The following is a 24,531-nucleotide window of genomic DNA, read 5'->3' on the forward strand; positions in this document are numbered from 1 at the left end:
AAAAGTTCAAAAATAGTAGCAAAAATTTTTAGAGACAGTCTGTCTTCAGAAATATTTTTATATATAAATATTAATGTTATGTGTAGAATGACATATATTTTATCAGAAATATATACACATATCTAAATTTATGTGTAGAATGATGTGCACTATAGTGAAACAAAAATTTTAAAATATAATTAAAATAAAAAAAATACATCACACCAAGTGCCAATGACTCACTCTTATAATTCGACCTATTCTGGGTAATGAGATCTTAAAAATGTGTTTGAAAGTGGCCCAGATAGAAAAGTACTTGTTAGATTCTTATCTATAATTAACCACTAGAAACATGAATTAGCTCTGTGCCTCAAGTTGGAGATTGCTGTCCTTGAGCATAAAAAGTCTTAGGGATAATGCCCAGGCCTTTCAAACAACAACAACAATAATAACAAAATGTATCACATTAATTTCACAAAAGCATCTTTTAACTGCTGTGAACATTTCTTAGAAACATGAGTACATGCCCCTGGAAAATGTTAAGTAAAACGTATAGAATATTTACGTCTATGTTAAAGACATGACTATTTAGATTGTTTAAAATATTTAGGTAATGATAAGGAATTAAGAATAATGATGGGTAGGTAATGGGAGTGGTTTCTCATTCTATTTTATGATAGGAATAGAATGATACTTATAATGGTTATATAAAATTACTCTTGCTTCATATTTGAATTATAATAAATGATAAACATTTTTAAATGTTTCCAATGGAAAGGAATATCAATTCTTATGTAATTTCAAAGCAACTGAGAAAATTATTCCAAGGCTGGTTTGCTCAAAGACTATATTTCTTTTCTTGTTCTAGTTTTCATATGTTCATAGAAATTAAAATTCCCAAAATTCAATGGATTTTGGCATTCAGGAACATGTTCATAGATACTAATATTGGAATCCCTTAAGTGGAATTGTTTATTTCATTTGTTACTTTCACAAATAAATCAAGATGACAGTGTATTTTGTTTCTTTTCACTGATATTGGCTCTTATCTTGAGAATACTTTTTCCCTAGCAAAGTAGAGAAAAACAATTGGATTGACCAAGTAACATATGGCTTTCATAAGATGCAGATGCATAGATTTGTGTCTTCTGTCATTTGCCAAAAGTTTCTTCCAGAAAAGGTTATCAATTATTTATAAGTGTTGCTTAATTTCTAGGTATTCCAGTTATCACATACACTTTTTGACTGAGTTATATCTGAATAAACTCAAAATAAACAGACAAAAATTCCTCAAAATGAACGGAAATCATATTATTGTTTTAAATGTTGCAGTTTACAAAGTTTTTAAGCAAACACAGAAAATATCTTTTTAGGTATTCTGCATTTTGTGTGAAGTATTTTAACAATAGTTTTTTTTGCTGACATGTAATTCACTTGAAATATATCTTCTCCTTTTATTGTATGCATTTTAGTGCTTTGGAAGTGAATTGTACAATCATAGGTTTTCCAAGCTTAATTTTCACGAATTTGCTTATCTTCAAATAAAAATGCTCCAAATTTTAGAACAGACATTAAAGTAGATATAAAATTCATTTACAGGAATTTGTCCAGCATACATCCTCGATAGTGATCCTTTTCAAAATTTGGTTTTGGGATTATTTCCAGGGTCTCACACAAAGTATTCAAGTGCATTCTCAATGAAACACATTCCCTGTCCAAACAAGTTTTTTACTTCTCTTTAATACATACATAGACGTGTAATGGATAGAACCTTTTCAATTCTCTTTGACCTTTTGAAAACTTGCTTGCTTTAATGATTGAAGTATTTTACAAATTCATTTGCTATGTGGAGTATATCAATTTCTCCACAAGTATATTACTATATTTGTGTCATCTTTTTATATTATGGTCCTACTAGTGAGCTTTCTCTTTATTTATTCTTGGATACTAAAGAGGAAATTAATTCATATGCTCCTACTATTTACATATGTTCTTTAAAGAAATATCCTATTTGGGGTAAAATTATATGGAATTAGAAGATATAAAAATACTTAGACTCAGAATCATTGTAGCATTAACATTGTAGCATTAACAAATATGTGTCATCTATCTGTTAGATATGTTTTCACTTCTGTTATATTGTCCTTTGAATTATGAAAGATTATAAGTTGACATTATCCAGTTCATTCTTGTTTTTCTTTACCCACTAATGTTTTCTATGTTATATTTTAGAAACCTTTACTGATCCAATGCCATGAATTTTATGTTTATGTTTTATATGTTTTTATATCTCACATTTAGTTTGTTAATCATTTTTATTTAAAATTTTTAAATTTTTGTATAAGGATTGAGGTAGTAGTCTAAGAACTTTTCTTTTAAATCTAGGGAGGCAATAGTGCCACTACACCCATTTAAGATTCTATTTTTATTTCATAAAATCATGGCATCCTTTTCAAAATCTATTGACCATAAATCAGTGATTTTTTTATTGTGAAAATACCATACAGAGGGGTTACAATTACACAACAGTATTAACCAAAGCATCCTATTTGCAGAGGGGTATTTAAAAGATGTAATTTCTTATAAAATTGAACTTTTAATCCAACAAAATGAATATCAGGAATCTATCACTTGGAAGATGTGAGGGGAAGTCAAAGGGAAGGAATAAAGAGAGTTATGGAGGAAGAGAGTGAAGACATACTATACAATGCAGATAGTATGAAACTAGAAAACATGAAAATGGGGTGAGGTTTGGAAGAGTATGGGAAGGTTATGTAAAGATCCATTGTACTTATAAACTTATTTGTGGAATGGAAATTCTTTTGAACAACTATTTAATAAAAATATAATTTAAAACAATGGAGACATCTGATCTTAAACTGCATTCTCTTAAACCATGAATCAATATAATAGTTTCCTCCTCAGAAATTTTCTTTGCAGGAATTTTTCTTATAATGTCAAAAAACTGACCAATGCAATGAATATCAATATATCACATTGCAAATTGTAAATAGACACAATATAAAAATCACAGTAAAAATGTTAGAATTCATCACATGATAAAATAACAGGTAGAAAGTATCAAATGCTGAATGATAGTTTTTCCAAGTACTTTACCTATGTTATCTAACTTAATCCTCACAATAATCCCATAAAGTGGAACTACTTCCATTTTTAATTCTCAGATGATGTTCTTGAAATCTTCAGAATTGGAATTACTAGTACAGCATTGCACGCATGGTAAGTGTTAGCCTGAGGCCCATCTCCCACTCTATCAAATAACTTCATTTTATTTTATGACTAAAATACCAGCACTTAGTCTACTAATTCTAGGAAAATTTCCCAGAATTATAGTGTACACTCTAATAATATTTGACTTTATCTTTGTTAGAAAATAGGTAGCTGTAATATGAAAACTCCAAGCTCATAATCGATTTAAACTTCCTTGGTGAAATGAACTGCTAATGTATAACATTCTTGATTTCTAGCTCAAAATAGTAGAAATCATATTCTATCCTTTCACTCAACACTGCACTGCCTGGGGACCCCATCTCTCTTTAACACACTCATATCGAAAGAGTGTCCTTCTCAATTCTGGATGGAAACAGATTGCAGGTGTTATGGACCAATCATTTCCACATTGTAGCTCACCTAGGTTGTTTACCATTATAAATATTTTGACTGCGTTTTATACACAACATTCTGAGGAAAATGTACTACTTTAAAATGTTATTAAGGGCTGGGAAGGTGGCTCATTGGTAGAATGCTTGCCTTGCATGCATGAAGCCCTGGGTTCGATTCCTCAGCAACACATAAACAGAAAAAGCTGGAAGTGGAGTTTAGGCCCCACAACCAAAATAAAATAAAATAAAATAAAATAAAATAAAATAAAATAAAATAAAATGTTATTAAAGCAAGACTGATATAAAAATCATCTTTGACTCCAGATAAATATTTTGCCTTTCATATACCCCAAAATGCACTCTGAACTATCATTAATGTCAGGAACAAGAGGTTAAAAATCATAGACCCAAGACCTAAGCATGAATTAAAGACTCTCCACCTTGTCAATACAATTGGTTTAAAAAGTCGTCAATACTACTGCATTTTTAAAATTTTCTTATGAAATGAAGATTCAATTATAAACTATTAACACTTGAAAATAACTCATTTTCTTGGGAGTAGGACACAAAGGTCAAGATTAATCCGAATCATTTTAAAGGACCTTTATTTATACTACAAATTCACTCCCATAACTACAATGATATGAAAAATAACTGAAGTACAGAAACACAAAGGAAATAATTTAACTGCATCATCTACATTCAAAGGACTCTGTTAATAGAAAACAAAGTTAAACTAATAATTAGCTTACCAAATTCACTTACATTCTTTTATTTTATTTCATTTAGTTTCATAAAAACTGGATTTTCATAAGATTATGCATAAAAAAGCCTATATACCCACTTCCATTTTCAGATCTTAATATTTATTTCAGAAATGTCTTTAGCTCCATAGTCAATGAACTGAAATAATACTAAAATATTCAAAGGGTTTTCCGAAATTGCAAGACTCGCTCTGGGATGTTATTTATATTGGAAAAGATATTCAAAAAGCCTTATTTGTTAAGTTGGGATAGTTACTCCCACAAAAGAGCCATTAGCCCTTTGCATGTACAAAACAACTTCAGATACATCCACTATCTGGAGATGACACATGCTTTTTGTTCGTTTGTTTCTGAAAGAAATATCTAACAAGCATGTCAACAATACCGATTTTCAGTCAATATGATGGGATATTCAAACTTGATAAATATTGGGTTGATTACCTCTTAGTGTGAATAGATATGATCTTACAAAGAAAGTTATTTTCAACAGAAAGCCAGAAAGATTTTATCCACTTTGTGTTTCACGGGAATAACCAGAGAGCAATACCTATTTGGTCCAGTTGGTCAAACTCACTCCATGAGCATATGTTAAATGTATAACACATTTAAGAGGTCAAATACATATTTTGTACCGACAGTCATCATACAGCACTAATTTACTACCTAAATATGTCTGAATCTTCTCACCTAACATATAATAAGAGCTGAAAGCAGTCTCTTTTATCTAACTTAATATGGTAAATCCTTTGATTCTGATGATATTATTTGACAAATAAAATGTACAAAAGGGTGGTCCAACTGAAATGACATGACAGAATACTGATAAATAAAAACATTGCAACAAAGTTACCTCTTTTCAGCCTCACCCTGTCCACATTGGCAAGCAACATTGCAACAGCACATGCACACATATACACATACACACATATGCACACATGTACACACACCTATACATACATGCTAAATTCAGGATTTATTGTACAAAAAAGTTCAAATAAAAATTAATGATTAGTACAAATAATAATTTGCCTTACTACAAAAAAATACACAATCCAGTCACCACAGATGTTATATTTTACCTGCCTATCCACATGTGACCACTTAATTTAAATTTAATTACTTAATTAACGAATTAATTCAATTATTTGTTTGGTGCTAATACTAAGGCTGGAACTCAGGACCTGTCTCTGTCCCAGAATTTGTTATTTTTTTTGTTTTAGTTTTCTCAAGGATATCATTTTACTGCTTGTACCACATCTCCAGTTCTAGCTTTGGTGGTTTCTTTCAAAGCAGAATCTAATGGACTTTTTTTTTGTTTGGTCTGGTTTCAAACCACAATCCTCAGACTTCATCTTTCTGATTAGCTAGGATTAATGACATGAGCCACCAGCGTGGCTTCTGCTTTTTCCTTTATAGTTATCTATTGCACATACTTAGATAGTAATTTAAAAATGAGAGTATAGAAGCAAGATGTACATGATGATTTTGTCCTGTCAGAAATTCAAGTTAGTAATGTAAATTTCTTCTTAAGAACATACACAAAAAATACCATGATATAGTATAAGACAACTCACAATTGGACATATAAGCTTTAAGAGATTTCTAATAGATCCATTATTTATTGGTACCCAACATTAGAAAAAAAAGTGTATAATGTAGTACTAAAATAGAAGTCCTTTACATGAATGACAAGTTACATTCCATGTTTTTTTAAAGACACTTGTTTTCATCTAAAAAAATAGGCCTGTCTATTTTCTTCATGTGATTTTAATGATTGAAGGTGCTTAATGAGAAATAAAAATGTATTAGTAGTTCTTTGCTATCAATTAAATCTCACTTTGTCTTTTTGGAGAATATAATGATCAAAGCAATAGTTGAGAATCAGCAAGCAATTGTTCAGAATCATGCTTCCAGTGCAAGTGGATCAACAGTAAATAATGCTCAATACCATTTTCCACAAAGTTTTGTCACAGATACAATCAGCCTGACTTCTTTTGCTGCTTTCCTAGCCTGGATCTATTCCTTCATTGTACGTGAAAAGTGTGATTCAACTGATTTCATACAGATCTGTTCCTAGAATTATCAAGGATTTAGATTCTTGTCTGTAATAAGATTAAACCTACATCTCTTCATGTAGGCTGCTAAAAATGTATTTACCAAATTCAAGTAAATACATAAATTCTATTTCCATCTTTTTTAAAACATAAAATTCTGTTTGCTCTATAAATTGATCAGAGGCATGCATTTGTGGCTATCTAGGTCATTGCACATGTGTCTCTCTTCCTCTCTCTTTAATGTTTCTTATAGATAATAGGATTGCTCTATAATTATCGTAATTTATTTTGCTTTTATATTTTTGGTTGCATCATTTTACTTTCTGCTCTGCCATTTCCCAAATGATTTATATAGAAGGCATTATTTCATCTTTTCTCATTCATAGAATAAGCTGCACATGAAGACACTACTGGTCCTTATTTTCAGTCTGTATCTTTGAATACGGAGGAAAATCTTTCCTCTGCTATCCATCAATTCCCTACTCTCCAGTTAGAATAATTTGAAATAGTAAAAATGGAAAAAGGGAAAATAAATCATGGTGAAAAAACAGATGCAGAAAATTCACAGGATTTTTCTGAACAGTTCAACTAATGTGAACTATTAGGGAAATACATGGATGCCTCATTCCCACTGTCACTCAAAGTCTCTAGTTAGGCAATTTTTAGGAATATGAGGAACTTGATGAAAAAGTGAGGAATGGTATCAATTGCAAAAAAAATGGAGAAGGATCCATGCAAATTTCTTCTTTGGGCTGCTGAAAATAAACAGGTTATTACAGTGCGGAGACTACTTTCCAAAAAGTCCACTCATGTGAATACTAGGGATGACGATGAGTATACCCATATTCATCAAGAAGCCTACAGTGGACACTTAGACACTGTCCATGAGTTGTTGCCTCAAGCAGCAGATATTCATGCAATAACTGTAGATGGTTGGACAACCCTGTGCAGTGCTTATATATGGAATAATACTATAGTGGCTTTTTTCTTACTTCATCATGATGCAGATACCAATGGCCCCCTTGCATCTTGCTGCTGGGAATAGAGATAGCAAAGACATGTTGCATCTGCTTCTGTTGAACCATTATGTCAAATCAGGTCTGAAAAACAACTTGGAAAAACTGTATTTGATATTGCCAAAAGGATAAGTATGTATCACTATCTCTTTGAAGTTTGGTAAGGCTGCACAAATTGCTCTCCTAAGTCATAATAGTTCGGTTAACTTTATTAAATTTCAAAAATGCCATTGTATTCTTTGTTTCCATAGAAAATATTTTCAGAATCCAAATAACAACAATAGCTTATTGTAACAATTAATGGATTCCATGGAAATCTTCCAAGTGAATTGCCTGACTTTTATGTCAAAATGTATTCAAGAGTTATTTGTATATATCTATAATGATTTCTGGAGAGTTTTGCTATTTTTATTGTAATTAAGTGGTTATATAATTTCCCTAATTTCACAGTATTGTGGAATAGTGATGCTCAGTTAAAGTCACAAACACATTCTAACATTTCTGGAGCAAATTGTCTATCACAGTCTATAACATTTATGAGTTCCATGAGCTTTGCGATACAGTTATTCCTTCCACATTGGTTGGTATGTACATTTCTTTTGTTTTGTATAACATCAGCTGTTCCTGTTTTCCCACTTGTTTTGTTCATTTTGGACAATGTCCAGTGCAGCTGATAGGTTTTTCCTTTATTCCCTCTAGTTCTATGTCATCTTCCTGGTTCCCCTCCATTGTACATATATACAACATACATGTGATCAGCAGCATGGGGTTATTTAGTACAGATTCGACCAGATTGTTTCTTAAGTCCTGTTAATTTTGTCATATTACCTAACATTTTGGTTTTAACATCCACTTATCAGGGAGACCATGTAATGTTTGTCTCTTTGCTCTTGGCTTACCTTGCTCAACATGATCACCTTCTAGCTCCATCCATTTCCCTGCAAATGCCATTATTTTGTCATTTCTAATGGCTGCATAATATTCCATTGTGTATAGATAACACAATTTTGGGATCCATTCTTCTGTGGTGGGGCATCTGGGTTGTTTCCATATTCTGGTTATTACGAACAGTACGGCAATAAACAAGGAGGTGCATGTGTCCTTGTATACTGGTTCCTGTTGTTCAGGATGGATGCCTAGAAGTGGTATGACTGGGTCATAAGGGAGGTCAATATTTAGCTTTCTTAGGACCCTCCAGACTGTTTTCAAAAGTGGTTGTATGAGTGTACATTCCCAACAGCAGTGTAGTAGGGTTCCTCTTTCTCCGCATACCCTCCAGCATTTGTCATTGGCTGACTTGAGGATGTGGGACATTCTGACTGGGGTAAGGTGGTATCTCATGGTTTTCTTTATTTACATTTCCTTCAAAACCAGGGATGGTGAACATTTCCTCATGTGTTTCTTTGCCATTTTTAACTCTTCTTCTGAGAAGTCTCTCTTTAGTTCCCTTGTCCATTTAGTAATTGGTTTGTTAGCTTTGGGAGGGATTAGTTTCTTGAGTTACCTGTATATACTGGATATTAACCCCTTGTTGGATATATTTCTGGTAAATATTTTTCCCAATTAATTGGTTGTCTTTCTAGCTTTGCAGAAGCTTTTTATTTTAAGGTAGTACCATTTGTCGTGTCTCACTCCAGTTTATTGTGACCCTGGGACTCTGTTGATGAAATTCTTTCCTAGGCCTATAAGTTCAAGTGTCTCTCCTACTCTGCCTGCAGAGGTTTCAGAGATTCAGGTTTAATGCTAAGGTCTTTAATCCACTTTGAGCTGATGTTGGTGTATGGTGATATGCGGGGGTCCACTTTTATTCTTCTGCATATGGCCAATGTGGAGAGCTGTGGGAGCCACGACCAAAGACGGCCACAAAAGCAACATTTTAGCTAAAATGGTGGGGCCGCGTGGTGCAGCTGCAAACTAAGATGGCGCGGGTTCCTGCCTTCTGTCTTCCCGGTGACTAGTGCTCTCTGTAATAAACAACTCCTTATATGGCTATGACTTGGCTCCTAGTTTGCTTCCGTGTTTGCAGCCCTATCAGTATATGCCACGTAGTGCTTCGGGATTGGCCATTCAGGAGGCTTATAACCAGAGCGCGGGGGGCGGAGGGGAAAGAGAAGCAGGAAGAAGCAGGAAGAAGCGGGCAGGAGAGAAGTGGGAGAGAAGCTTGTTACAAGGTTCCTGAATAAACTGCATTGAGAAGAATCCCGGGTCGCGTCTTCCTTGCTGGTCGAGGTGGTCGCGACAGCTGGTGGCCCATACGGGGAATTCAGAACTCTCTGCGGTCAGGGTGGTGCACCGGTAAGTTCCCAGGAAAAGCGGGAATCCGAGACAAGAGCGGGGGTAAGTTCCCAGGTGAAGTGGGAATCCGCGATTAAAGCAGGCATAATAAGGGGGTCTTCTCTGTAGATAAAAGAGAGAGCAGAAAGCTGGGAAGAAATAAAATACAGGCCTAAAGTGAAAGTAACAAAAAATAAAATTTTTATTAACTAAGATGGGCGCCTTGATGTCACATCCAATTTTTCTGGCCCTGGAAGAGCTACTACGCTCAAAAGGACTAAAGTTAAAGAAGGGTACTTTACAGAGGTTCCTTGAAGAATGCAACATTGTAGCTCCTTGGTTCATAGTGTCCGGGAGCCTTACCTCAAAGGAAATGATGTTACAAATTGGCTACTGCCCATGGCAAGGACTGGGAAAAAACTTGCAAGGCTGTAAAGAGCCTATTGATGCCCACCAAAAACTTGATAGGCATGGGCTGGGTTTTTCATAGGGGCCTCTGAGAATCATATTTGAAAGAGTTATATTTTACTGTTCATCATTATCATACCTTGTAACTAGCATTTAGATATTTAAAGGATCTATTAAATTAGCATTGTATTTGGACAAAACATAACCAAACTGCAGGCCTATTTTCTTTCATACCTAATTAGAAATAAAAGCTAGAAGTTCTTTAAATTCAGTAGGCCAGTAATAGCTTATAATTCCCTTTCTCAAATTGACTCTTCTGCTGTCAGCTTTCTAATGACTTTATTTTCGAAGTTCCTGCTCAGGAACTTGAGGACAAAATGCTTGGATTCAGGTTGATTTTGAATGTAAGTTTCCTATAACTCAAACACAAATTTTGATTAGTTTTAATTGGATCCTAAGTGTTTTGAATTTCTTGATTGATATAGTAGGATAGTAGAAAGATTCAAGTTTCATGGACTCACAAACATTAGAAGACAGTACAGGGTACATTTATTTAATGCTAAGATCTTTTTATATGTAACTTCTTAATCTTCTTCAGGAGTGAACAGTCTTAAATTGTGCATTCCAATGATCTGTATTAAATACTGGAAAGTTTTAACATAAGCTTTCAATTAACACATTTTAAGTACTAAGTGATACTAGGAAATGTTTAATAGAGTAAGGAGTAAAGTTTTTAAAGTTTTACTTAGTTATTTGCAGTTATACTTAGGACTGACATATTCTTTTGAAGAGAAGTGAAATTTGTTTTTCTAAGTGATGAAGAAAATTGTGATATTTGTAAAAAGCAGGTACTACTTATGTATGTGCTTGCACTAATGAAACCTGCTATTATGCTACCTGCTGGAGTTCTCAGTATCCGTTAGCTATAGTTGCACACATCCTATGTTGGGTGCCTGTGCCAGTACATGCTTCTCAAGCTGTAACCTTGTTTAGGCATAAGAGAGATTTTGGCATCACTGTGGCCATTGTAACTGCTATAGCTGTGGCTGCTGTGGGGTGCCACGGCTGCCGCTGTCGCCATGTCACATACTGTGCAGATAGCTCGGACTTTAAATAACTTGTCGGCTACTACAGCCAGAGCTCTGGATTTACAACAAGTGGCCAATGCACAAGTAAAAGGAGGACTGATGCTGTTAAATCAAAGGGTTGACCTTGTGCAGGAGCAGGTTGATGTCCTGTGGCAGTTGGCTCAGCTGGGATGTGTTCAAAAATATGAAGGGCTTTGTATTACTGCTATTCAGCATTATAACTATACCCAAGCAGCAAATTTGTCTAAACAACTGTCAAGTTATCTTTTAGGCAACTGGACGGGGGAATTCGACCAATTGATGTTGCAGCTACGATTGGCCATTGTCGAGATAAACTCTACCCAGATGGATGATGCCCTGTTACAAGATGTTTCCTCCTGGATTTTGACAGCTGTGGATCATTTGAAGGGCGGAAATGGGCTCCCTTATTGGTATCCTGGCATTGGTGATCTTATTGTGCCTGTGGTGCATATACCGGATTAGGAGCTCACAGCGCAGAAGTATGGCTACGGTGGTCCAGGCCTTCACTGCCATTGAGGCCGGACAGTCCTTGCCACGTTAAAGGAATAGCACAGGGTGTGAGGCAAATGCACTGCAATTGGGAATCAGTCCCTCGCGTGAGCCCAAGAAGAGCATGTTGGGTTGCAAGTGGGTTGATGCCCAAGATCCCACCTCTGCAAAAAAGGCATCGGACGGGCCTGGTCATCACTGGGTAAGGCGCCGCTCAGGCGAAGAACAGTGAAAGGTCCTCTCATTAATGTTTTAGACAGAGGCCCAACCTCTACTCTTACCTGTTGCTTAATAAAACAAAAAAGGGGGAGCTGTGGAGAGCTGCGGGAGCCACGAACAAAGATGGCCGCAAAAGCAACATTGTAGCTAAAATGGCGGGGCCACGTGGTGCGGCTGCGACCTAAGATGGCGCGGGCTCCCGCCTTCCGTCTTCCCAGTGACAAGTGCTCTCTGTAAAAAACAGCTCCTTATATGTGTATGACTTGGCTCCTAGTTTGCTTCCATGTTTGCAGCCTTATCGGTATATGCCAGGTGGCGCTTCGGGATTGGCCATCCAGGAGGCTTATAACCAGAGCGCGGGGGCGGAGGGGAAAGAGAAGCAGGAAGAAGCAGGAAGAAGCGGCCAGGAGAGAAGTGGGAGAGAAGCTTGTTACAAGGTTCCTGAATAAACCGCATTGAGAAGAATCCTGGGTCGCGTCTTCCTTGCTGGTTGAGGTGGTCGCGACAGCCACCCAGTTTTCCCAGCACTAGTGGTTGAAGAGGCTGTGATTCTTCCATCGTCTGTCTTTGGTTCCTTTTTCAAATATCAGCTGACTGTAGGCATGTGGATTTATTTCTGGATCTTCTATTCTATTCTATTGTTCTTCGAGTCTGTGTTTGTGCCAGTACCATGCTGTCTTTGTTATTATGGCTCTATAGTAGAGTTTGAAGTGCGACATGGATATAACTCCCATGTTGTCTTTATTTGCTCGAATTGTTTTGGATATTCTCGGTTTTTGTGGTTCCATATGAATTTTTGGACTGTTTTCTGTATTTCAGAGAAATACATCATTGGGATTTTAATAGGAATTGCATTGAATTTGTATATTAATTTGGGCAGAATTGCCATTTTCAGTATATTGTCTGCCTATCCAAGATCATGGGAGGTCTTTCCATTCCCTAGTGTCTTCGGTAATTTTTTTCTTTAACTTTTTATAGTTTTCATTAAATAGTACTTTTACATCTTTGGTTAGGTTAGTTTCTGAATATTTTATTTTGGGGGATGTTATTGTGAATAGGCTTGCTTTCCTTTATTTCCCTCTCTGCTTGTACATTGTCAGTGTACAGGAATGCAACTGATTTTTGTGCATTTATTTTGTATCCTGCTACTTTGCCGAAGTGATTCATGATTTCTAAGAGTTTTGGGGATGGAATTTTTGGAATTGTGAAGGTATAGTATGATGTCATCTGCAAAAAGGGATAGTTTAATTTCTTCTTTCCATATAGAGATATTTTAATGTCTTTTTCTTGCCTTATTGACCTGGCTAAGAGTTCCAGGGCTATATTGAACAGGAGTAGAGACAGTGGGCATCCTTGCCTTGTTCCTGATTTTAAGAGAATTGGTTGTAGCTTTTCCCCATTAAGTATAGTATTAGCTATTGGTCTGTCTTAAATGGCTTTTAATGTTTTAAGAAATGTTCCTTCTATTCCTATTGCCTCCAGAGCTTTTAGCATGAATGAATGTTGAATTTTATCAAAAACCTTTTCTGCATTTGTGGAGATAATCATGTGATTCTTGACATTGGCTCTGTTGATGTGTTGGATTATATTTATTGACTTACATATGTTAAACCATCCCTGAATCTCTGGGATGAAGCCTACTTGGTTTTAGTGTATGGGTTTTTTTATGTGTTTCTGGATTCTGTTAGCTAGAATCTTGTTAATGACCTTTGCACCTGTGTTCATCAAGGAAATTGGCCTGTAATTCTCCTTTTTGGTTGGGTCTTTGCCTGGTTTGGGGATGAGTGTGATATTGGCTTCGTAGAATGTGTTTGGGATAGCTCCCTCCTTCTCTGTTTCTCTGAAGAGCTTGAAGAGTATAGGTGTTAGTTCTTCTTTAAAGGACGTATAGAATTCTGTTGTGAATCCATCTGGTCCTGGGTTTTTTTTTTTTGTTGTTGTTGTTGGAAGACCTCTGATTGCTTCCTGTATCTCGTTGTAGGACATTGGCTTATTTAATTGATTTACTTCTTCCTTGCTCAATTTGGGAAACTTGTATTTCTCTGAAAATGCATCCATTTCTGCCAGGTTTTCTTTCTTTAGAGGGTATAACTTTTCAAAGTAGTTCGTTAAAATTGTTTGGGCATCTTGGGTATGTGTTGTGATTTTTCCCATGGCATCCCTAATACTGTTAAAATGGGTTTCCTCTCTTCTTTTTTAAATTAATCTTGCCAAATATCTATCAATTTTATTTATTTTTTCAACCATCTTTTTGTTTGGTTAATTTTGGCTATGATTCTCCAAATCTCTATTTCAATAATCTCCGCTCTTAATTTGGTTATCTGGCTCTTTAATAACTTTAGGTTCCATCTTTTCATGTTTTTCTAGCTGTTTTAATTGCATCATGAGATTATTTTCTTGGTCTGTCTCTATTTTCTTGATGTGGGCACTGAAGGCAATAAATTTGTTCATCAGGACTGCGTTTGCTGTGTCCCAAAAGGTTTTTGCGAGGTATTTTCATTTACATTGTGTTGTAGGAATTTTTTAATTTCTTCTTTAATCACTTCCATTACCCAGGCATTGCTTTGAATTGAGCTGTTAAATTTCCATGTATTTGAGTAATTTCTGCAGTATGTTTTGTTATTGAGAACTAGCTTGATTCCACTATGGTCACATAGGATACAGGGGATTATGTCAATCTCCTTGAATTTTCTTAAGTTTCTTGCATGAACTATTATATGGTCTATATTGGAGAAAGTACCATGAGCTGCTGAGAAGAATGTGTACTGTGTTGTTTTTAGGGTGAAATACTTGGTAAATGTCAGTTCTGCTTGAAGTATGACCTCATTAATTCAATAGCTTATTTGCCAATACTCTGGTTGGTAGACCTGTCCTTTGGTGAGAGTGGGGTGTTAAAAGTCTTCTAGTATTATCATATTGGATCTATTTTATTCTGTAATTTTGAGAGTATTTGCTTAACATATTTGGGTGCACCGATGTTTGGGGAATGAGAGGTAGATGATGGTAATATCCTCCTCTTGTATTGTTCCCTGTATTAATATGTAGTGTCCATCCTTGTCTTTTTGTATTGATTTTAGTTTATTTTTTTACTGTTGATTGGATCTTTTTTTAAATTTTTTATTGTAAAGATACTATACAGAGGTTACAATTACATGAGCAAGGTAATGAGTACACTTCCTATTGAGCATTGTTACCCCCTCTATTGTTTTCCCCCTACCATTCCTTCCCTCCTTACGTCCCTGAGGTTCTTTCTTTTTATTGTGATTAAGTGATTACATAACTTCCCAAATTTCACTGTATTGTGAAATAATGATGCTCATTTAAAGTCACAAGTTCATTCTAACTTTCCTGGAGCAAAATGTCTATCACAGTCTATAACATATAATGGTGTACACAATACAACATACATGTGATCAGCAGTATGGGGATATTTAGTAGTGTTTCGACCAGATGAGTGGGAGTTCTTTGTTTCTTAAGTCCTGTTAATTTTGTCGTATCACCTAACATTTTGGATTTAGAATCCACTTATCAGGGAGACCATGTACCGTTTGTCTCTTTGCTCTTGGCTTACCTTGCTCAACATGATCACCTTCTAGCTCCATCCATTTCCCTGCAAATGCCATTATTTTGTCATTTCTAATGGCTGCATAATATTCCATTGTTTGTAGATACCACAATTTTTGGATACATTCATCTGTGGTGGGGCATCTGGGTTGTTTCCATATCCTAGCTATTGTGAACAGTGCTGCAATAAACATTGAGGTGCACGTGTCATTGTATATTGGTTCCTGTTGTTCAGGGTAGATGCCTAAAAGTGGTATGACTGGGTTATAAGGGAGATCAATCTTTATCTTTCTAAGGACCTTCCAGAGTGCTTTCCAAAGTGGTTGTATAAGTGTACATTCCCACCAGCAGTGTAATGGGGTTCCTCTTTCTCCACATCCCCTCCAGCAATTGTCGTTGGCTGATTTGTGGATGTGTGACATTCTGAATGGGGTAAGGTGGTATCTCATGGTTGACTTTATTTGCATTTCCTTCACCACCAGGGATGATGAACATTTCCTCATGTGTTTCTTTGCCATTTTTATTTCTTCCTCTGAGAAGTCCCTCTTTACTTCCCTTGCCCATTTAGTAATTGATTTGTTAGGTTTAGGAGGGATTAGTTTCTTGAGTTCCCTGTATATACTTGATGTTAACTCCTTGTCTGATATATTGCTGGTAAATATTTTTCCCAATTAGTTATTTGTCTTTCTAGCTTGGTTGCAATAGATTTAGCTGTGCAGGAGCTTTTTATTTTAAAGTAGTCCCATTTGTTGAGCCTCTCTCCAATTTGTTGTGATCCTGGGACTCTGTTCAGGAAGTTCCTTCCTGTGCCTATTAGTTCAAGTGTCTCTCCTACTCTGTCCTGCAGTTGTTTCAGAGATTCAGTTTTAATGTTAATATCTTTAATCTATTTTGAGTTGATATTGGTGCATGGTGATAGGCTGGGGTCCATTTTTAGTTTTCTGCATGTGGCAGCGCAGTTTTCCCAGCATTAGTGGTTGAAGAGGCTGTGTTTCTTCCATTGTATGTCTTGGGCTCCTTTGTCTAATATCAGCTGGCTGTAGGCCTGTGGATTTATTTCTGGATCTTCTATTCTGTTCCATTGGTCTTCCGATCTGTTTTTGTGCTAGTACCATGCTGTCTTTATTATTATAGCTCTGTAGTATAGTTTGAAGTGCAGCATGGATATCCCTCCCATTTTGTCTTTGTTCCCTAGAATTGGTTTGGCTATTCTAGGTCTTTTGTTGTTCCATATGAATTTTTGGACTGTTTTCTGTATTTTAGTGATGTAAGTCATTAGGATTTTAATAGGAATTGCATTGAATTTGTATATTAAGTTTGGCAATATTGCCATCTTCACTATATTATGTTGGCCTATCCAAGAGTATGGGAGGTCTTTCCATTTCCTAGTGTCTTCTGAAATTTCTTTCTTTATCTTTTTATAGTCTTCATTAAATAGTTCTTTTACATCTTTGGTTAGGTTAATTCCAAAATATTGTATTTTTGGGGAGGTTATTGTGAATAGGGTTACTCCCTTTATTTCCCTCTCTTCTTGTACATTGTCAGTGTACAGGAAGGCAGCTGATTTTTTTGGGTTTATTTTGTATCCTGCTACTTTGCCGAAATGATTTATGATTTCTAAGAGTTTGGGGATGGAATTTTTGGGATCATGAAAGTATAGTATCATGTTGTCTGAAAAAAGGAATAGTTTAACCTCTTCTTTCCCTATGCGGATCCCTTTCATGTATTTTTCTTGCCTTATTGACCTGGCTAAGGGTTACAGGACTATATTGAAGAGCAGTGGAGACAGTTGGCATCCTTGCATTCTTCCTGATTTTAGGAGAATTGGTTGTAGCTTTTCCCCATTAAGTATAATATTGTCTATTGGTCTGTCATAAATGGTTTTATTGTTTTAAGAAATGTTCCTGCTATTTCTGTTTTCTCCAGAGCCTTTAGCATGAATGAATGTTGAATTTTATTAAAGGCCTTTTCTGCATCTGTGGTGAAAATCATGTGATTCTTGACTTTGGCTCTATTGATGGGTTGGATTATATTTATTGACTTACAGAATAAAATAGATCCCAATACGATAATACTAGGAGACTTCAACACACCGCTCTCACCAAAGGACAGGCCTACCAACCAGAGGATTGGCAAAGAAGCTACCAAATTAAGTGAGGCCATACTTCAAGCAGAATTAACTGACATCTACCGAGTATTTCACTGTAAAACAACACAGTACACATTCTTCTCAGCAGCTCATGGAACTTTCTCCAAAATAGACCATATCATAGTTCATGCAAGGAACTTAAGCAAATACAAAGGGACGACATAATCCCCTGTATCCTATCTGACCATAGTGGAATCAAGCCAGTTCTCAATAACAAAGCATACCGCAGAAATTTCTCTAATACATGCAAATTGAACAGCACACTCCATAGCAAATGCCTGGGTAATGGAAGAGATCAGAGAAGAAATAAAACATTTCCTACAACTCAATGAAAATGAAAAAAATCTCACAAAGAAACTTGTGGGACACAGCAAAAGCAGTCCTGAGGGGCAAATTTATTGCCCTCATTGCCCACATCAAGAAAATGGAGACAAACCAAGTAAATAATCTCATGTTGCAATTAAAACAGCTAGAAAAACAAGAAAAAATGGAACCTAAAATTACTAGACGGAGCCAGATAACCAAATTAAGAGCAGAGATTAACCAATTAGAAAATAAAAAAATACAGCCAAAATTAACCAAACAAAAAGCTGGTTCTTTGAAAAAATAAACAAAATTGATGGACCATTTGCAAGATTAATTAAAAAAGGAAGAGAGGAAAGCCATTGTAACAGCATTAGGGATGCCACTGGAAAAATCATAACACGTACCCAAGATATCCAAACAATCCTAATGGACTATTTTAAAAAGTTATAATCTCTAAAGGAAGAAAACCTGGCAGATATTGATGCATTTTTAGAGAAATCCAAGTTGCCCAAACTGAGCAAAGAAGAAACCAATTAAATAAACCAATATCCTACAACGAGATACAGGAAGCTATCAAAAGTCTTCCAACCAAAAAAGCCCAGGACCAGATAGATTCATAGCAAAATTCTATAAGACCTTTAAAGAAGAACTAATACCCACACTCCTCAAGCTCTTCAGAGAAACAGAGAAGGAGGGAGCTATCCCAAACTCATTCTATGAAGCCAATATCACACTCATCCCCAAACCAGGCAAAGACCCAACCAAAAAGGAGAATTACAGGCCAATTTCCTTGATGAACACAGGTGCAAAGATCCTTAAGATTCTAGCTAAAAGAATCCAGAAACACATTTAAAAAATCATACACTATGACCAGGTAAGCTTCATCCCAGGGATGCAGGGATGGTTTGACATTGCAATGATTTTAATGACAAGTTTATTTTGTCAGATATAAGGATTGCTACGTCTGCTCTCTTACTAAGGGCATTTGATTGGTAGATCCTTTTCTAACCCTTCACTCTGAGTTTGTTTGCATGTTTGGCTTAGAGGTGGGTCTCCTGAAGGCAACAGATGGATGGGTCATGTTTTAGGATCCAAACTGCAGTTCTTTTTCTTTTGATTGGTGAAGTAAGCCCGTTAATCTTAAGAGATAGTATAGAGAGATGCATTATGGTCACTGTTTTTCATCTTTCCTTTCCTCTGTCCTTGCTCAGATAGACTTCTATTAATGCCTGTCTCGGTGCAGGTCCCTGTTTCTGGTTGCTTTTCTCAGGTTGTGTTCCACCTCTTAGTAGTCTTTGTAACGCTGGCTTAATGTTTATGTATTAATTTAGTTTTTCTTTGCTATTAAAAATTTTCAGTTCTCCATCGAATGTGAATGCTAGCTTTTCTGAGTATATCAGTCTGGGTTGGAAGTTATTGGCTCTCAGGGCTCATGTGGTACATTCCCAGGCCTTTCTTGCATTCAGTGTTTGTGTGGAGAGATCTGTAGTGATTCTAATATTTTCCTATAGTAGTATAGCTCCTTCTTCATTTTTTGCTGCATGCAAGATTGTTTCCTTATCATTCAGATCTATCAATTATTCTATAGTGTGTCTAGAAGTGTTTCTCCTGGGATCCTGCTTGTTAGGTGTTCTATATGCTTCTGTTATGTGGGTAAGATGTTCTTTTTTGAGATGGGGAAAATTTTCACCGATTATCTTGGGGAATAGGTGTTGCATTCCCTTGCTTTGATATTCCTAACTTTCGTATATGAAGGTTAATTTTCTTGGCACTATCTGCTTGCCCTTGAATTTCCCTTTGGTATAATTTAAGTGAATTTTCCATATCTGTCATTTTTTGTTCCAGTTGATGTATTCTGTCTTCTGAATTCCATTTTGTTCACTCTGTTAACTGTGGCTTCCATTGTGTTTTGCATGGAGGAAATGGACTCATTGTTGATTTTAATGGATTCAATGTTGGTTTTCAAAATACTAATCTCACCTCTTAATGAGGTGTGTACTGCCTCTATTTTGTCACTTATCTCATGGCTTAGTGAGGTGTGTGCTACCTCTATTTTTGCATGCATCTCCTCTTTGATGTCCTGCACCTCTTTTGGTATTTTGACCTGGTGTTCTTTCAAATTCTGGTCTATTTCTCACTTTATTTCTTGAGTCATTGCCTCCAGCATGTCTTGGATGTAGTGTTTGTCTTCCATTCCTGCTTTGCTCCCAGTGGGGCTCTCCCCTGGGTTGCTGCTGGCTTTTAGAGATAGCTTGCTATCCTAGCTGTTGATAAACCTTATAATATTTCTCTGTGATTTTCTCATGGTTATTCAGGGATTATTGCAGACTAATCTGAAATTTTGTTTTGGTCAATAGGTGTCTGTCTTTGCTTGGTTACTGTTTCTGTGCTGGTAGAGGGAGTCTGTACCTGATCTCGGTTCTGTTGGGGGCCGACCTCCAGCTGCTGGTCTGACCCACACAGGATTCTCAGCTCTCTGCTGTAGATCACTGGCAGTTCCCGCCGTTAGAAGGGTTGAGCAGCCTAGACTGCTCCTGTTTGTTCCTACAGGTGCTCTTGGCTAGTTTGGATGTGCTGGATGTATTCTCCCAGATGCTGGAGTCTGCTATGGTCTCCTGATGTTTTGTTTTGTTTTACTTTTTTGGCTATTTGTGGGCTTGAACTCTGGTCTTGGGTGCTGTCCCTCAGCTCTTCAACTCAAGGCTGGCACCCTACCATTTGACCCATAGCACCACATCTGGCCCTTTCAGCTTATGTTTTGCTGAGGAATCAGATCCAGGGCCTCTTGCACCTAAGACAAGCACTGTACTGTTGAGCACCTTACCAGCCTGAGCTCCTGACTATTATCGGGTGCTGGAGGCCTGTGTTGTTCAATTCTTAGCCTAGAATACATGGGTCAGGTTCTTGTGGAGTTTGGGCTTCTCTTGTCCTGAACCCCCCGCATCTTCTGCTGTCACAGGCATGATTACCAGGAGTGTAGTTCCCTGTTTTTCTCCCCTCTACTGAGGCGTATGCTCAGCTTCTGATTTCAGTTGGGAGGAGTTGGTTATGTTGCTCAGGCACCAGATCCCCAGGCCTGGTCCCAGACCCCAGCCTGGGCACACCTGTTGGACCTGTGCTGCTGTGTATCCCACCTAGATTACGCAGCTTGGAGTACACAGTTCAAATTTCTTCCACCGTTGGGTTCTTGACCCAATGGCGCTGTACCAGGCTTGGGCTTTTAAGCTTCCTTCCAGGGTCTCTCTTGTTCTAGCCTGGCCAGCTGAGTGTGATTCATGGGCTGGTGGAGCTCTTGAACAGTTTCTAGGTTTGGTGGGTCCTGTGGTGCAGGTTTTGGGGTAGGGGGTCTGGGAATTACCACCAGCTCTGGTCTCCCTTGAGGAATACACTGTCCCCTGCAGGGTACTCACCCTGGAGCTATTTGTTTTCATGTGATGTAGGTTGTTGTTGGTTGCCATTGCAATCAGAGTTCAATTGAGGTGGTTGTGGGCTAGGCTGAGAGGTGGTGGCTCTGTGTGTTTCTTTTCTGTCACTGCCCCCAATGACACTGTTTGGGTCCGCTCCAAGGGATGGGCGTCTGGCCTCCACCCGAGGGGTGGGGTGGGGACTCTGTTCAGGTTCTTATTGCTGGGGTTTGTCTCTGTGCTCTCTGGATCAGCACCACTTCCTTTCAGTTCTTCTGCTCTGGTGTTCTGTGGGCATCTCATGTATCTCTGAGGTTCCTGCCATGGGGCTGAGTGGCTTTGGTGGGATGGAGCCTCCCTGCTCCAATGGAGAGTGAGGGGAAGGGGTGGGATCTTTGTGCAAGTTCCCTGCTCGGAGGTTTCTTCATTCGTCAGGATCAGCCGGTCTGACACTGATACCTCAGGGGTCTTTGGTGCCGGTGATCTGCAGACAACTCCCTGTGTATCTATCTGGGCCACTGGTAGCTCCCACCAGGCCGGGCTGGCCATGGCTTGGCACGCTGCTTTGTGGCCAATAGACGTTGGGGGAGGCGTCTTCAAGCTTCTCTGTTGTGAAATTCTTCTTTTCAACTCCTGTTTTTCTCTGGATGTTGATTTTTTTTGTTGTTGTCGGTCTCTTGGGGAGATTAAACGTTGGAACTCAAACTCTCTTTTTGGTTGGGGAGAGCTGTGGCATTCCCCTAGTTCCCCGTCACCATCTTGGACACCCTCGAGTTTTTGCTTTTTTTTATTCACAAATTTTAATTTATCTGTTGAAATGAGTACTAAAGAAACTAAAGATATTTCTGGTGCTTATGTGAAAAATTATACCTTTAAATATTCTGTATTCTGTTTGTATAATGCCAATTATCTATTTTATTCTTTCCTAGATATAAGACTTTGAATTCTACATTGTTTTATAATATATAGGCTCATTAATAAATGTGTCCTTTCAGATTGCATTCCATACCAAAACAGTTTAAGATTCCTTTTTTACTAGGTCCTTATAGTATATTTCTTTGGAATAAAATGACAATGTTGTCTAATTTTAAAAGTTTTATAACGATTATGCTATGTAAAGGCCTTTCTAAGGTGAAGATTTAATACACTGATGTCAAACTAATTTTTATTTATATGGATTACATGTATTGTTACACTATTAATTTTGTAATCAACTTTTTAATAATTGTTTTTCATTTCTTGCATCTGAAGAATGAAAAATCTGGAATAATTCACAGATTTTCATATCATCCTTTGCAATTGCCATGTTAATCTCTGTATTGGTGTAATTTGGGTTCATGTGCTGCTGAAGCATGTAATGTCCTCTAAATTTAGGTAGTTAATGATGCAATATTTATACAGGATTATATCCTTGGGTGCCTGTTTGTAACAAGGAAACCTTATTGTTTCTAACAATGCTACTGATCTTATTTCCCTAAAATTCTGTGTATAATGGAAAATAATTATATTGTTCAGTTGAATGCTCACGTTTGTAATTTTTTTTTGTCAATTACTATTTTAAATCTTTTTCATTTTAGTTTAATCATACTTTGAAGCATTTTTAGCTAGGTCCAAAGGGGATGGCTTTTTCAAATACTTATTTATTCAACTGAGTTTGCTCTGTGTAGCTAACGGATTCAAAGTAAGCCTTGCTTAAGAGCTACTTCTAAACTTCTGCAGCTGAAATTTTCCCAAATGCGGTCTCATTGGCACAAATGTCTACCAGATGCTTTACCCTTCTTCCATGTAGGATCAGACCAACCAGAATATCTTACCCTGATCGCATAAATTGTCTTACTTGAACAAAATAAATCTTAGTTCCAAGGGATCATAGAAAAATGAATATTTCAGACAGAACTTTTCAGACTAGAAGGTTTTTTATCAAAATATAATGGTTTATTATACCTACCATTTCAAAAGTAGCTAAAGCCAAGAAGGTGAAAAAATTGTTCATATGCATGATTACCTAATGTCCGGGCCTGTCTACCTTCCAACCAGGCAGGAACTTAGACTACTGCCTTTCTATCACCAAATATTTTCATAGCTCCAGGAGAAGTCCATATGTTTCTCCTTGTTATTAGGCCTTAAATTGGTAATGTTTCCTCTTGCCTCCAATCTGTGAATCTACAAAAGGTAAAGGTTTAAATCTAACTCTATCAAACACTGAGGTAGAGATAATGGAAAAATACTTTAAAACAGAGTAGCTTTGGATACCCTAACCAAAACAGAACAATGCAAAACATGTGCCATTTTATTATATTATATATAGTTATATATTTTATATTTATATGTGCTGATTTTATATTTCACACAGTGAAACTTACTAGAATCAATTGATAATTTGACAAATAAATTGATATTTATTTATTCCAATAAATAGAATTGGAATGTAAATAATTAAGTTTAGAATATATATTAGAATATAAAAAGTATCAATGCAATGTCTTCGGTATATACTTGTGATACCTTCTAAGTGTTCATGGTCTTCTGAATTCACATTGTTAAAAATAAATGTTGTTTTCCTCTAATCTATAAGAGATTTTACTCTGATGCTCTGTTTATTGTTTTAACTCACTGGTCCCAAACTGTTTTTCTCCATATTTCTGATTCATTCCTCCTACATATTATACTCCAATTTTGCTAATATTATATCTAAAAGACATTATTCTTCTATAGACACATGGGTCCTAATATCTTATGGCTGAGTTACCTGCATCATCAGATAACAGGGGCAATACTTCTCACCTAGGACTACGCAACATGCCAGCAGACAGTAACTGAAAATCCATCTCAATTTCTCATTTCTTATATTTCAGGCCTCCAATTCCTTGAGAAACAAGAATTAGCAGCAAGCAATTGTGTAATGTAAGGCAACTTAAAATGAAAGATGAAGTCACAAATTCGAGAGAAATTACTGTATTTCAACCTGAATTGACAGATGACCAGCCCATATGAGTGAACAAGATCAGAAAGTGTCACAAGATTATTTTTAATACCCCTCCCCTTATGACTAATGTAATATTTCAGTCCAGCATAAGTGGGCCAAAAAATAGTTCCTGGAAAGATAGATCCGTGATTGATCTACCATGGTCAGGAAAATGACTTAGAGGTTAAATTTAATTCAGCAAAACATT

General features: G+C 36.6%; 1 pseudogene; it reads right to left on the reverse strand.

Annotated features, from left to right (window-relative positions):
- Nucleotides 1-22,613: 22,613 nt before the first annotated feature.
- On the reverse strand, nucleotides 22,614-22,712 carry LOC138829388 (U6 spliceosomal RNA; annotated as a pseudogene).
- Between the last annotated feature and the right edge of the window lie 1,819 nt (nucleotides 22,713-24,531).

The sequence above is a fragment of the Dipodomys merriami genome, unplaced genomic scaffold, assembly GCF_024711535.1.
Source record: "Dipodomys merriami isolate MVZ:Mamm:240054 unplaced genomic scaffold, mDipMer1.0.p SCAF_170, whole genome shotgun sequence".
In the NCBI taxonomy this organism is placed as follows: domain Eukaryota; kingdom Metazoa; phylum Chordata; class Mammalia; order Rodentia; family Heteromyidae; genus Dipodomys; species Dipodomys merriami.